Genomic DNA, 13,008 nt, shown 5'->3' on the forward strand with positions numbered 1-13,008 from the left:
AAACAACCCCTCCCCCCCCTTCATCATTATTATAAAATTACACATTTCTTTTGTAATTTATCATTAAGTTGTAAATCCTTTAATGCGAAAAAAAATGATGAAATTATAAAACGAATATTTCAATAATTGTACATTTTTGTCATCATAATATTGAAAAACAAAAAATATTTTTTTTATTATATTTTTAATTATACATTAATTAATTTTATTATTTTATCTATAAATGCATTAATAGTTATTATATAAACAAACAAAAAAAACCAACAAAAATACAACAAAACAAAATTATGAATTTAATTTAAAACAAAATAAATTTGTTTTGTTAATTAACAAAAAAAATTGTAAAACTTTATATATTTTCAAACAAAAAATATAAAAGTAAAAAAAAAACGGAAAACGAAAAAAAATTGATGTTTTATTTTTGTTCAAGTGATAATTTATTTTAAAGGTTTGGTTGGATTTATTTATTTAAGTTATAATTTATTTTTTTAATTTAATTTTTATGTTTAATTTGTTTATATTTTTCTTTCCAAGACAACAGCTCAAGGCATATAAAATGCTGTACATCTATACCTTTGTTTTAATGAAAATTTAACTGATTTCTCCGGTAATTCTCGTTCTCCAAAAAGAAATTGAGTCTGCGCACTTATACCTAGCGGGCTTTATACTAACTATAAGAAAAAAAATTGTCTAGAAATTAAATACACACCCAGAGAAGGAATATGATCATCCCAAACATGTTTCAAGAGTAAAATGTTATATTTGGCCGGTGAACATGGACCATGTTTGTCGCAACCATGATATTTTTGTATATGATTTCGCCAACCATGGATATGTGTGCCGAGAAAAACTTAAAAAAAAATACATTTTGCTCTTGAAACATGTTTGGGGGTGATTATATTCCTTCTATGCGTGAAGTTGTTTATGGAAGACCATAGCAGACAACGTTATCGACAGCATCATAACTTTAGAGCGGCATATTTTTTTCATTGGTTATGTCCGATTTCTCTGCCTCCGATTATTACCAGAGAACAAACCATCGACTAGTGAAATTTTAATATGAACTGTTTTATCGATGTGATAAATAATGCTAATTTACCAAACTACCAAAACAAAAATACATACTGAATTTAAGCCAGCACTGAAATTATTGCTAGAATTTCAAACGCGGTTTAAGTCTGACATAAAGCTCTTGCGGAAATTCCTTTTACATGCCAATAATGCAGTATTGGAATCGTTATCGACAGCATCATAAGTTTAGAGCCGCGTATTTTTGTCATTGTTTATGTCCGGTTTCTAATTCTCCTATTAGTATTTAACCAGAAAACAAACCATTCATATAATTTTTTTATTTGAACTGTTGTATCGACAAGATAAATAATAGCAAGGCATTGAAAGAGTTTCAATATAACCTTGGTGTATTATCATACCAAATTACCAAAACAAAAATACATACTGAATTTTGGCTAGCAATTTGTAAATAATCGAAATTGTTGCTAGAATTTCAAACTCGGTTTAAGTCTGGCATACAGTTCTTGCGCAAATTCCTTTTGCATGCCAATAAGAAATAAAATTTTGACAAAATTTTCCATAGAAATAATATTTTACAAAAATTTTCTTTGGAAATAAAATTTTTACAAAATTTTCTTTAGAAATAAAATTTTGACAAAATTTTCTTTAGAAATAAAATTTTGACAAAATTTTCTTAGAAATAAAATTTTGACAAAATTTTCTATAGAAACAAAATTTTGTACAATTTTCTGTAGAAATACAATTTTGCAAAAATTGTCTATAGAAATAAAATTTTGCAAAAATTTTCTATAGAAATAAAATTTTCTATAGAAATAAAAGTTTGACAAAATTTCCTATAGAAATAAATTTTTGACAAAATTTCCTATAGAAATAAAATTTTGAAAAAATTTTCTATAGAAATACAATTTTGACAATATTTTCTATAGAAATAAAATAAAATAAATAAAATTTTGACAAAATAGAAAATAAAAACAAAAATAGAAATAGAAATAAAATTTTGCAAAAATTTTCTATAGAAATAAAATTGTGATAAAATCTGTTATAGAAATACAATTTTGACAAAATTTTCTATAAAAATAAAATTTTGAAAAAATTTTCTATAGAAATAAAATTTGCGAAAATTCCTTTTGCATGCCAATAATGCAGTTTTGGCATAATAACAATGCCTCACGGAATTTTAAAAAAATCAAGTCACATCGAATGAACAAACTTTTATGTTACCCAAAATCGAATAATCGAAATTTGAAGTTGATCAAACTCGACTTTTAACCAAGAAATCAAAAATTTAGTAAAAATTCGAAAATCGTAAAATTCAAAGTCGACTTTTTTCACTAAAGGTGAGTACTATGTTCGAGTTTTTCACCAAAACACTAAATTAAAAGTGCAAAAATATATATGAGGACGATAACATTTTTATCAAGTCTCTTCAAATTATGGATGGAAAAGATCCAATGTATTGATTGCGACCCATTTAATATTTCGAAATCAATTGATTAAAAAAAGTAACCGTGAAAATAAGCTGGTTTTCAGCTTGAAAACTGAACATAGTACTCAGCTTAACAGCAAAAAAACGTCGACTTTTCAAAATTGGAAGTATTCAACAAAAAAAAAGTATTTGAAAGATGGGTTTTATAAAGTTTTGAAAATTTTAAAAAATCGGCTTGTCTCTGGCGGCCTTCAACGTGAGAATGCCAATAAAATGACGAATGCCTTGCAATAGGTGCGAAGACAGAATGAATGAAATAGAGTGGTACACGGCTAGTCACAATCAATAACAACGCCTGACGGATTTTTCGTTAAGTTTAACTGAAATTTAGCTAGAACGGCATAGCGGGGGATAAAATAGTCGATAACATCGTCCTAACCTTGGAAACCCCCAAAGAAATTCTTGTGATTAGCAGAAATCTCGCTAGAACTACATGACAGTCTTATATAGAAAGTGTTATCGGCCCTCCGGTATGTACCTCTTACGGTAATTTCGTTTGTGTGCCAATAACACATGGTTTCCATTTATTTCTAATTCAGGCGTTGTTATTGGCCTCATGAATTTTTCGTTATGGATAACTGAAATTTCACTAGAACTGTATTCCGGGGGAGAAGATAGTCGATGAAATCGTCCTAGCATTTGAAAAAAAAAACTAAGAATTTCATGCGATTAGCATAAATCTCGCTAGAACTGCATTTCGGGCTTACATGGAAACAGCGTTATCGGCAACCACCGTACGATAAAGTCTGGTCTGTCAATAACACAGTTTAGCTATTTAGTTCTAATAGTAGCGAAATAAAATTTTGACAAAATTTCCATAGAAGTAAAATTTTGACAAAAATTTTCTATAGAAATAAAATTTTGCAACAATTTTCTATAGAAATAAAATTTTGACAAAATATTCTATATAAATAGAATTTTGCCAAAATTTTCAATATAAATAAAATTTTGACAAAATTTTCTATAGCAATAAAATTTTGACAAAATTTTCCATATAAATGAAATTTTGCAACAATTTTCTATACAAATAAAATGTTGACAAATTTTCCATAGAAATAAAATGTTGACAAAATTTTCTATAGAAATAAAATTTTGCAACAACTTTCTATAGAAATAAAATTTTGACAAAATTTTCTATACAAGTAAAATTTTGACAAAATTTTCTATAGAAATAAAATTTTGACAAAATTTTCTATAGAAATAAAATTTTTACAAAATTTTCTGTAGAAATAAAATGTTCACAAAATTTTCTATAGAAATACAATTTTGACAAAATTTTCTATAGAAATAAAATTTTGTTGTTGTTTTTTTATTTCAGCTTAAAACCATACATTGACTAAACTACAAGAGTAGCTTAACCAACAGAGGAAAAGAATGTTTGTCAAATTTATTAAAATTTTGACAAAATTTTCTATAGAAATAAAATTTTGACAAAATTTTCTAAAAAATCAAATTTTAACAAAATTTTCTATAGAAATAACATTTTGACAACATTTTCTATAGAAATAAAATTTTTACAAAATTTTCTGTAGAAATAAAATTTTCTATAGAAATACAATTTTGACAAAATTTTCTATAGAAATAAAATTTTGACAAAATTTTCTATAGAAATAAAATTTTGACATTTTCTATAAAAATAAAGTTTTGACAGAAATAGAAAATAAATAAAATTTTGAAAAAATTTTCTATAGAAAAAAATTTTTGACAAAATTTTCTATAGAAAAAAATTTTTGAGAAAATTTTCTATAGAAAAAAAATTTTGACAACATTTTCTATAGAAAAAAATTTTTGATACAATTTTCTATAGAAATGTAATTTTGCAAAAATTTTCTATAGAAATAATATTTTGCAAAATTTTTCTATAGAAATAAAATTTTGCAAAAATTTTCTATAGAAATAAAATTTGGAGAAAATTTTCTATAGAAATAAAATTTTTCAAAAAAATTTATAGAAATAAAATTGTGACAAAATTTTCCATATCAATAAAATTTTGACAACATTTTCTATAGAAATAAAATTTTGACAAAATTATCTATAGAAATAAAATATTGACAAAAATTTCGATAGAAATAAAATTTTGACAAAATTTTCTATAGAAATAAAATTTTGACAAAATTTTCTATAAAAATAAAATTTTGCAAAACTTTTCTTTAGAAGTAAAATTTTGCAAAAATTTTCTATAGAAATAAAATTGTGATAACATCTGCTATAGAAATATAATTTTGGCAAAATTTTCTATAAAAATAAAATCTTGAAAAAATTTTCTATAGAAATAAAATTTTGACAAAATTATCTATAGAAATAAAATTTTGACAAAATTTTCTATATAAATAAATTTTGACAAATAACATAAAATAAATAAAATTTTGACAAAATTTTCTATGAAAATAAATTTTGCAAAACTTTTCTATAGAAATAAAATTTTGCAAAAATTTTCTATAGAAATAAAATTGTGATAAAATCTGCTATAGAAATAAAATTTTGACAAAATTTTCTAAAAAATAAAATTTTGACAAAATTTTCTATAGCAATAAAATTTTTACAAAATTTTCTGTAGAAATAAAATTTTCAAAATATTTTCTATAGAAACGAAATTTTGCAAAAATTTTCTGTAGAAATAAAATTTTGACAAAAATTTTTTATAGAAATAAAATTTTGACAAAATTTTCTATAAAAATAAAATGTTGACAAAATTTTCTATAGAAATAAAATTTTGCAAAAATTTTCTATAGAAATAAAATTTTGACAAAATTTTCTATTAAAATAAAATTTTCACAAAATTGTTCATAAAAATAAAATTTTGACAACATTTTCTATAGAAATAAAATTTTGACAACAATTTCTATAGAAATAAAATTGGAGAAAATGTTACAAAAAAAAAATCTTATTTTGACAAAATTTTCTATAGAAATAAAATTTTGACAAAATTTTCTATAGAAATAAAATGTTGACCAAATTTTCTACATAAATAAACATTTGCAACAATTTTCTATAGAAATACAATTTTGAAAAAAAAAAAATTCTATAGAAATAAAATTTTGAAAAAAAATCTATAGAAATAAAATTTTGCCAAAAATTTTCTATAGAAATAACATTTTCTATAGAAAATAATTCTACCATTCTACTAAATATCAGTGAGTCGACCATTTTTGGTAGAATTCTACCAACCGTGGCAAACGTTCCTGCATTGCGGGCTTTTATAAACGAAAACTGCATTATCGAAATAAAAATTTCGTTTGCGTTCCAATGACACAGTTTTGCCATGTATTTCTTATGGGAGTAAAATGTAAACAATCGATAAGAAAGTCTCACATAATTTTCGTTAGCAATTATAAAAACTTATCTCTTACGGGTACCGGAAATTTGCGACAATTCTTATTACAAATCGATAATGCAGTTTTGTCATTAATTTACTATTAGAACAAAATTAAAACAATTGGAAACAATTTCTAACGGAATTTTTGTTAGCGAATATAACAAAGTATTTCGTATGGACAATGGGCATATCGTCAGAGGCGCATATCGGGCTTCAAGAAAGCAGGCATTAGATGTTAAAATATTTCTTAAAATTTGTTTTTCTTTATTTTATTTTTTTTTCACCAAATCTCAATTTTTTCAGTGCATATGGGAAATTTCTAAAGGACATTTTTTCTAATTTGCAATAGTTATTGTTATATTATTATTATTTTTATTATAATTACTTTGGTAAAGACAACGAATATTTTCTTTTCGACTATTTTTCATAAGCCAATTTAAAAGCCAAACAACACACACCACCACCCCGCCATTGAATACACCTACCACTTACAATAAATAAATGTGTAAAATGTGTTATGAATAACAATATTTTTTAAAGGTGTGTAAACATAAAATATTACAAATATTTACTAAATATTAAAAATAAAATAAAAAAAAATCTACCTCAAATTTTCATAAAAACAAAGTATAATATATATTTAACTGAAGAAAAAGGAAAACAATACATATATTTGTGTAAAATGAAATTATACTGCATTTATAGAAGATTAAATAGAAACAATAATGAATGAAATGAATGATATGGAAATCAAGAACTGATACATTCCAATTTCCACAAAAAACATGACTTCAATCTAAATGCAAAAGTTCCCATGTTAAGTTCCAAATTTACTTAAATTGAAAGTTTCTAAAAAAATACATATATTTCCTAAATATAAACACAGAACATATTCCTTATCAACAATTAACAATGGTTACTAAACTAACAAACGTATATTACTTTAAGTTGCTCGTCCAAATTTATTCTAAGTTTTTTTTTTTAAATATACCGAAAAAAATAAACAAAACCGAAACGAAACATTGCAGAAACAAATGTATGCTGGGTACACCCTAAAAAATATAATGATTTGATGTTTATGTGTATATGCAAAATCTTAAGCAAACCCTATTAGAAAAATAGTCATGAACCAAAATAAAAAATAAATTAAATTTTCATCAATTAAAAACAACAAATAAAACAAAAACACAAAACGAAACAATCCCTACACAAATCTCCAAAAATATTTGGCAAATGATAAAACACCGAAATCTAACACTCATACATACAAACAAAAATAATTATGGCCACACTTTATTGCTAAAACAAACAAAATTAAATACAAAATTTATCCAAAAACTCGTCATTGGTAATTACAACATGTATTAATGTTTTCCGAAATTTTATCTAAACAAACTACAAAAACAAAACAAAACTACCAATTAATTAAACTGTAATTTGTGTATTGTGAATTTCTTTAAAATCATTAACAAATATACCAAAAACAAAATATAAAATACCTTTAAAACAAGAACACCCTCCACACAAGAGAAAAAAATCGCAAATGCCATATAAACAAATCACATTTAGATTCAATTTGTGTAACCTACTAATACTATATATGTCAATAATTCCAAAATCACTACAGATTTATTTTAAGTATTTCAAAACATAAATAATCAACCATAAATACCTTGAATGTACATCCATGTGAAATGTAATACAAAACGAAATAAAGCGAGAAAATGCAAAAAACAGACGGTGTTTTATTTATCAAGTTAGTAATATAATAAAAACAAAAATATTTTCTTTTCATCTCATCACAAATATAAATTTGAAAAGTCTCTTACCACATTTTAAATTCGAGTTTATTTTCATAGAAAATTTTGTCAAAATTTTACTTCTACAGAAAATTTAGTCAATATTTTATTTCTATAGAAAACGTTGTCAAAATTTTATTTCTATAGAATTTTTTGTCAAAATTTTATTTCCATAGAAAAATTTTTCAAAATTATATTTCTATAGAAAATTTTGTAAAAATTTTATTTCTATAGAAAATATTGTCAAAATTTTATTTCTATAGAAAATATTGTCAAAATTTTATTTCTATAGAAAATTTTGTCTAAATTTTTATTTCCATAGAAAATTTTGTTAAATTTTTAGTTCTATAGAAAATTTTGTCAAAATTGTATTTCTATAGAAAAAAATTGTCAAAATTTTATTTCTATAGAAAATTTTATTATATTATAGAAAATTTTGTCAAAATTGTATTTCTATAGAAAATGTTGTCGAAATTTTATTTCTATAGAAAATATTTTCAAAATTTTATTTCTATAGAAAATGCTGTCAAAATTTTATTTCTATAGAAAATTTTCTCAAAAATATATTTCTATAGAAAATTTCTTCAAAATTTTATTTCTATAGAAGATGTTTACAAAATTTTACTTCTAATTTTATCAAAATTTTAGTTCCATAGAAAATTTTGTCAAAATTTTATTTCTATAGAAAATTTTCTCAAAAAGTTATTTCTATAGAAAATTTTGTCAAAATTTTATTTCTATAGAATTTTTTGTCAAAATTTTATTTCCATAGAAAAAATTTTCAAAATTATATTTCTATAGAAAATATTGTCAAAATGTTATTTCTATAGAAGATTTTGTCAAAATTTTATTTCTATAGAAAATTTTGTCTAAATTTTATTTCCATAGAAAATTTTGTTAAAATTTTATTTCTATAGAAAATTTTGTCAAAAATCTATTTCCATAGAAAAAAATTGTCAAAATTTTATTTCTATAGAAAATGTTGTCAAAATTTTATTTCTATAGAAAATGCTGTCAAAATTTTATTTCTATAGAAAAAAATTTCAAAATTTTATTTCTATAGAAAATGTTGTCAAAATTTTACTTCTAAATTTTCTCAAAATTTTATTTCTATAGACAATTTTGTTAAAATTTTATTTCTATAGAAAATTTTCTCAAACTTTTATTTCTATAGAAAATTTTCTCAAAATTTTATTTCTATAGAAAATTTTCTCAAAATTTTATTTATATAGAAAATTTTGTAAAAATTTTATTTCTATAGAAATGTTTGCCAAAGTTTTATTTCTACAGAAAAAATTGCCAAAATTTTATATTTGTGGAATATTTGGTCAAAATTGTATTTATAGAAAATTTTTTCAAAATTTTATTGCACTTTGTAAGTTTTCTGAAAACTTTTCTTTGTTGTTCCCTTTATCGGTTTTTCATCGGCCAACATCTTCCAAGAATATACCATCCAATGATTTTAGTTTTCTGCAAAACAATCGAGTTTTGTGATTTCCATTATGTTTTCATTTCACTTTTTATTTTGACTTACCAATTTGTATTTCTTCCAACTGACCACGTACTTCGTGATTTCCTCAAAAACGTTGGTGTTACAAAATTGTTGTTATTAAAATACTGGCAATTTTCAGGAACTTGATGTCCAGATAATTGGAATAAATTTCCAGCAATTTCAATTCACAAAATAACAAATTAAACCGATGATGCGATATAAATTAAACTATATCACATCGATAGTTTAATTTATATCGCATCATCGGTTTAATTTGTTATTTTGTGAATTGCGAATTATCATCCAGTAGTTGTTGATATGGAAAAGCATAAATACCAAGTTTTTTTGGTTGCACTTTGATTTATGGAAACTTTCTCTTCTCGATAAGCCACTACCATTTTTCATCGGCCAGCCTCTTAAGGTGTCCAAGAATCAGCATCCAAATATTTTAGTTGTCTGCAAAGAGATTTGACTTTAGTGACTTCCTTAAAGTTTTCATTTCGTGTTTTAGTTTTACTTACCAATTATTATAAGCAATTTCAATTGATTATTAAACAATTTCCACATTTTTGTATTTCTTCCACGAACTTTGTTGTCCAAAGTAGTATTGAAAACCATGTGGTTTTTTCGTTGCATTTCAGGGTAGTGTTTTGTCAAAGTTTTCTCCAATTATCTTCAACACATTTTCAAATTTTTCGTCAACATTTTGCCAAATTGGTTGTAATTCGCAAACAATTTGAAGATGAATTGAAGATGAGCTTTTTCAAGTCAAGTTGAATTTATGTTGAAAATGATATTTACCCTCAAACTGAAGAGGTGTTGCATTTGAAAAACGCTCATCCTGTGTTTATTGGGATTTTATCAACTTGATGGCGATTCTAATGTTTGAAAGCGTGTTGAATATAAGCATTACTCCAGTGCTTGTGTTTAATGGAATTGGACAAATTAATCACAATAGATAGCCACTCTGAATGGAGAGGAAATGACACTTTATCAAATTGCGATCTGGCAATATTCGTGTGATTTGCATCAGAGAGAATAAAAACACAAGAGGACGAAAATTTCTCTTCTACAAAAACAACAAATGTCAACCGTATAGATGATATTAGATTGCCACCTACTGACGCAGTTTCGCTTAACAGTTTCGTTCTCTTCCCAATAAACACAGGATGAGCGTTTTTCAAATGCAACAACTTTTCAGTTTGAGGGTAAATATAATTTTCAACATAAATTCAACTTGACTTGAAATAGCTCATCTTCAATACATCTTCAAATTGTTTGCGAATTACTTCCAATTTGCCAAAATGTTGACGAAATCTTTGAAAAGTTGTTGAAGATAATATGAGAAACCTTTGACAAAACACTACCCTAAAATGCAACGAAAAAACCATGTGGTTTTCAATACTTATTTGTGCAACGAAGTTCGTGGTCAATTGCAAGAAATAAAAAAAATGGAAAATTTTAGACAAATAACCAAATAGTTTATAAAAATAGGTAAGTGAAAATAAAAAATGAAATAAAACTTTAAGGAAGTCACTAAATGTATATCTCTTTGCAGAAAACTAAAATTATGGATTCAACGTTCTTGAAAACATTAAAAAGCTGACCGATGAAAAAATGGTGGACAATTAACTGGAACAAATAGTTTATAATAATTGGTACGTCAATATGAAAAATTAAATCAACACTTTAGAGAAGTCACTAAATTTAAATCTCTTTGCAGAAAACCAAAATCTTTGGATGCTACATTCTTGCAAACATTAAGAAGCTGACCAATGAAAAATGAGTGGCTTATCGACAAGAAAAAGTTTCCAGAAACATTACAAGTGCAACCAATTAAAATTGTTAAAAACAACAAATTGTTGAAATCAACAACTTCTGGATGAAAATGGGCATCACATCGTCAGTTTAATTCATATGCTATTATCAGTTTAAAATGGATATTTTGTGAATTCCTTCTGCTGGAAATCAATTCTAACACGCGGTCCAGTACGTTCCTAATTTCAAATTGCCCGCTTGTTAATAAATTTTAATGCTGTTTTATGACACCAAAAGGAAGGAAAAAGAATTATCAATGCAAAAGTGTTTACTAATAATGTTTAAGATATTTAAAGTGTTGTTGTTTTTTTTTTTGTTCTTATTTGTTGATATGTTTAATAAGATTATTATTTACCAATTGGTATTGTAGTGTATTATGTAGTGTAGTGTATTATTATATATTTTATTTTGATGAAAATGAATAAATTATACAAAATTCATAGAATTTTGGCTCTGACTTCAATTTGAAGTGGGGATATCATTCATACAAATTTAGGTTGAAAAGTATTTGCAACGATGTTAATTTTGAATTTGACTCGCATCGAAAATTGTTTGACAAATTATTGAGTAGCGATGCATTTCAATTTGAGGATAACACTTGAGATATTATTGCTAATGTGTTAAATTTCACTGTTGAGGGTAATGTCTGTTTTTTGTTGAGAACGCGATTTTCTCAACAATTTCTCAACTTGAATGTTACCCTAATCCTTTGAAAAAATGTTTGAAAAATTGTTGAAATTTAGCATTTTTCAAACGTTTGTGTTTATTGGGTTGTGTTTTTATTCTCTCTGATACACGTATTTTATCATCTTGATGGTGATTCTAACATATGAATCCATTGAAAAAATGTTTGAAAGCGTGTTGAATATAAGCATTACTCCAGTGCTTGTGTTTAATGGAATTGGACAAATTAATCACAATAGATAGCCAGTGTGAATGGAGAGGAAATGACACTTTATCAAATTGCGATCTAGCAATATTCGTGAGATTTGCATCAGAGAGAATAAAAACACAAGAGGACGAAAATTTCTCTTCTACAAAAACCATAGACCTTATAATCAGGGCTGCCAATAAAATTTCAAGAAAAATCGTCACTTTTTTCGATAAAAATCGTCATAATCGGCACTTGCATTTAAAAAATCGTCAAAAAATCGGCAATATAACTTATATTAAAATTAATCGTAGTTTTTGGTTAAACTAAAAACAAAATAAATAAATAAATCAGTTGTGTATACAAATAGCATTACCATAAAAATCATTTTTTTGTTAAACAAAAATATTTCGTAATTTTTGTATAAAAAATATATTTTTCTAAAATATGGTTATTAATTAAGTAACATTTTTAATTATATATTTTGAAACTAATGAAAAAGTCCCATGTTTTCCAAAACAAGTGATTTTTTATGGTGGTTATTTTTTATACTGTACTAGAATTTTATCATAATAAGTAAAAGTTTCTATTGCACATTCTGTGTAAATCATTATCAATTTTGGTATTAAAACAATTTGAGTTATTTCATTTAAGTTTGTTTTTTGAAAAGAATATTCCATGCAATGAATTATTCTCCAGCTATCATCTAATTTTAGTTTTTTGCTTAAAAATGTCTACGTTTGCTGTGGAGTTTGGAAGAATCATGATTATTTGTACGAATTTTGAAAAATCTCGAAAAGCCAAAGTACTCCGTTCTGTTTCCGATTTTTTCCCCAACATTTTTCAAATTTATTTTAATATTTTCCAAAATTTCTTCAAAATAAAAACTTAAACTAAAAAATCGGAGTTGTCCATTTTGTGAGTAAAAAATCGTCAAAATGCCGATAAATCGGCAAAATTGGCAGCCCTGCTTATAATACACGCCCACGCAAGCTGTATGATATTTGAAAGAAGCACCGACAAAAACTGCATGATATTAGAGAATTTTTCCTCATGACTGCCACCTACTGACGCAGTTTCGCTTGACAGTTTCGTTCTCTTGTTTTCTTAATACTCTCTGATATGTACAGAGAGAATGAAATGAAAACGAAACTATAAAACGAAACTGCGTCAGTAGGTGGCAGTCATGAGATA

General features: G+C 24.7%; 2 long non-coding RNA genes across 3 annotated transcripts; one reads left to right on the top strand and one right to left on the bottom strand.

The window, feature by feature from the left end:
- Nucleotides 1–8,957: 8,957 nt before the first annotated feature.
- On the bottom strand, nucleotides 8,958–9,971 carry LOC142229821 (uncharacterized). The gene is made up of 3 exons (XR_012720503.1): nucleotides 9,647–9,971; nucleotides 9,168–9,581; nucleotides 8,958–9,103 (listed from the first exon to the last, which is right to left on the bottom strand). It is a non-coding gene; the product is annotated as an uncharacterized LOC142229821 (long non-coding RNA).
- A 248-nt stretch (nucleotides 9,972–10,219) lies between these two features.
- LOC142229815 (uncharacterized) lies at nucleotides 10,220–11,388 on the top strand. Of its 2 annotated transcripts, XR_012720500.1 has the most exons (4): nucleotides 10,220–10,333; nucleotides 10,453–10,619; nucleotides 10,684–10,783; nucleotides 10,849–11,388. It is a non-coding gene; the product is annotated as an uncharacterized LOC142229815 (long non-coding RNA). The 2 variants fall into 2 exon arrangements; XR_012720499.1 differs by having other exon boundaries at nucleotides 10,239–10,619.
- Nucleotides 11,389–13,008: the final 1,620 nt, after the last annotated feature.

The sequence above is a fragment of the Haematobia irritans genome, chromosome 3 (genome assembly GCF_050003625.1).
Source record: "Haematobia irritans isolate KBUSLIRL chromosome 3, ASM5000362v1, whole genome shotgun sequence".
NCBI classification, from domain to species: Eukaryota; Metazoa; Arthropoda; class Insecta; order Diptera; family Muscidae; genus Haematobia; species Haematobia irritans.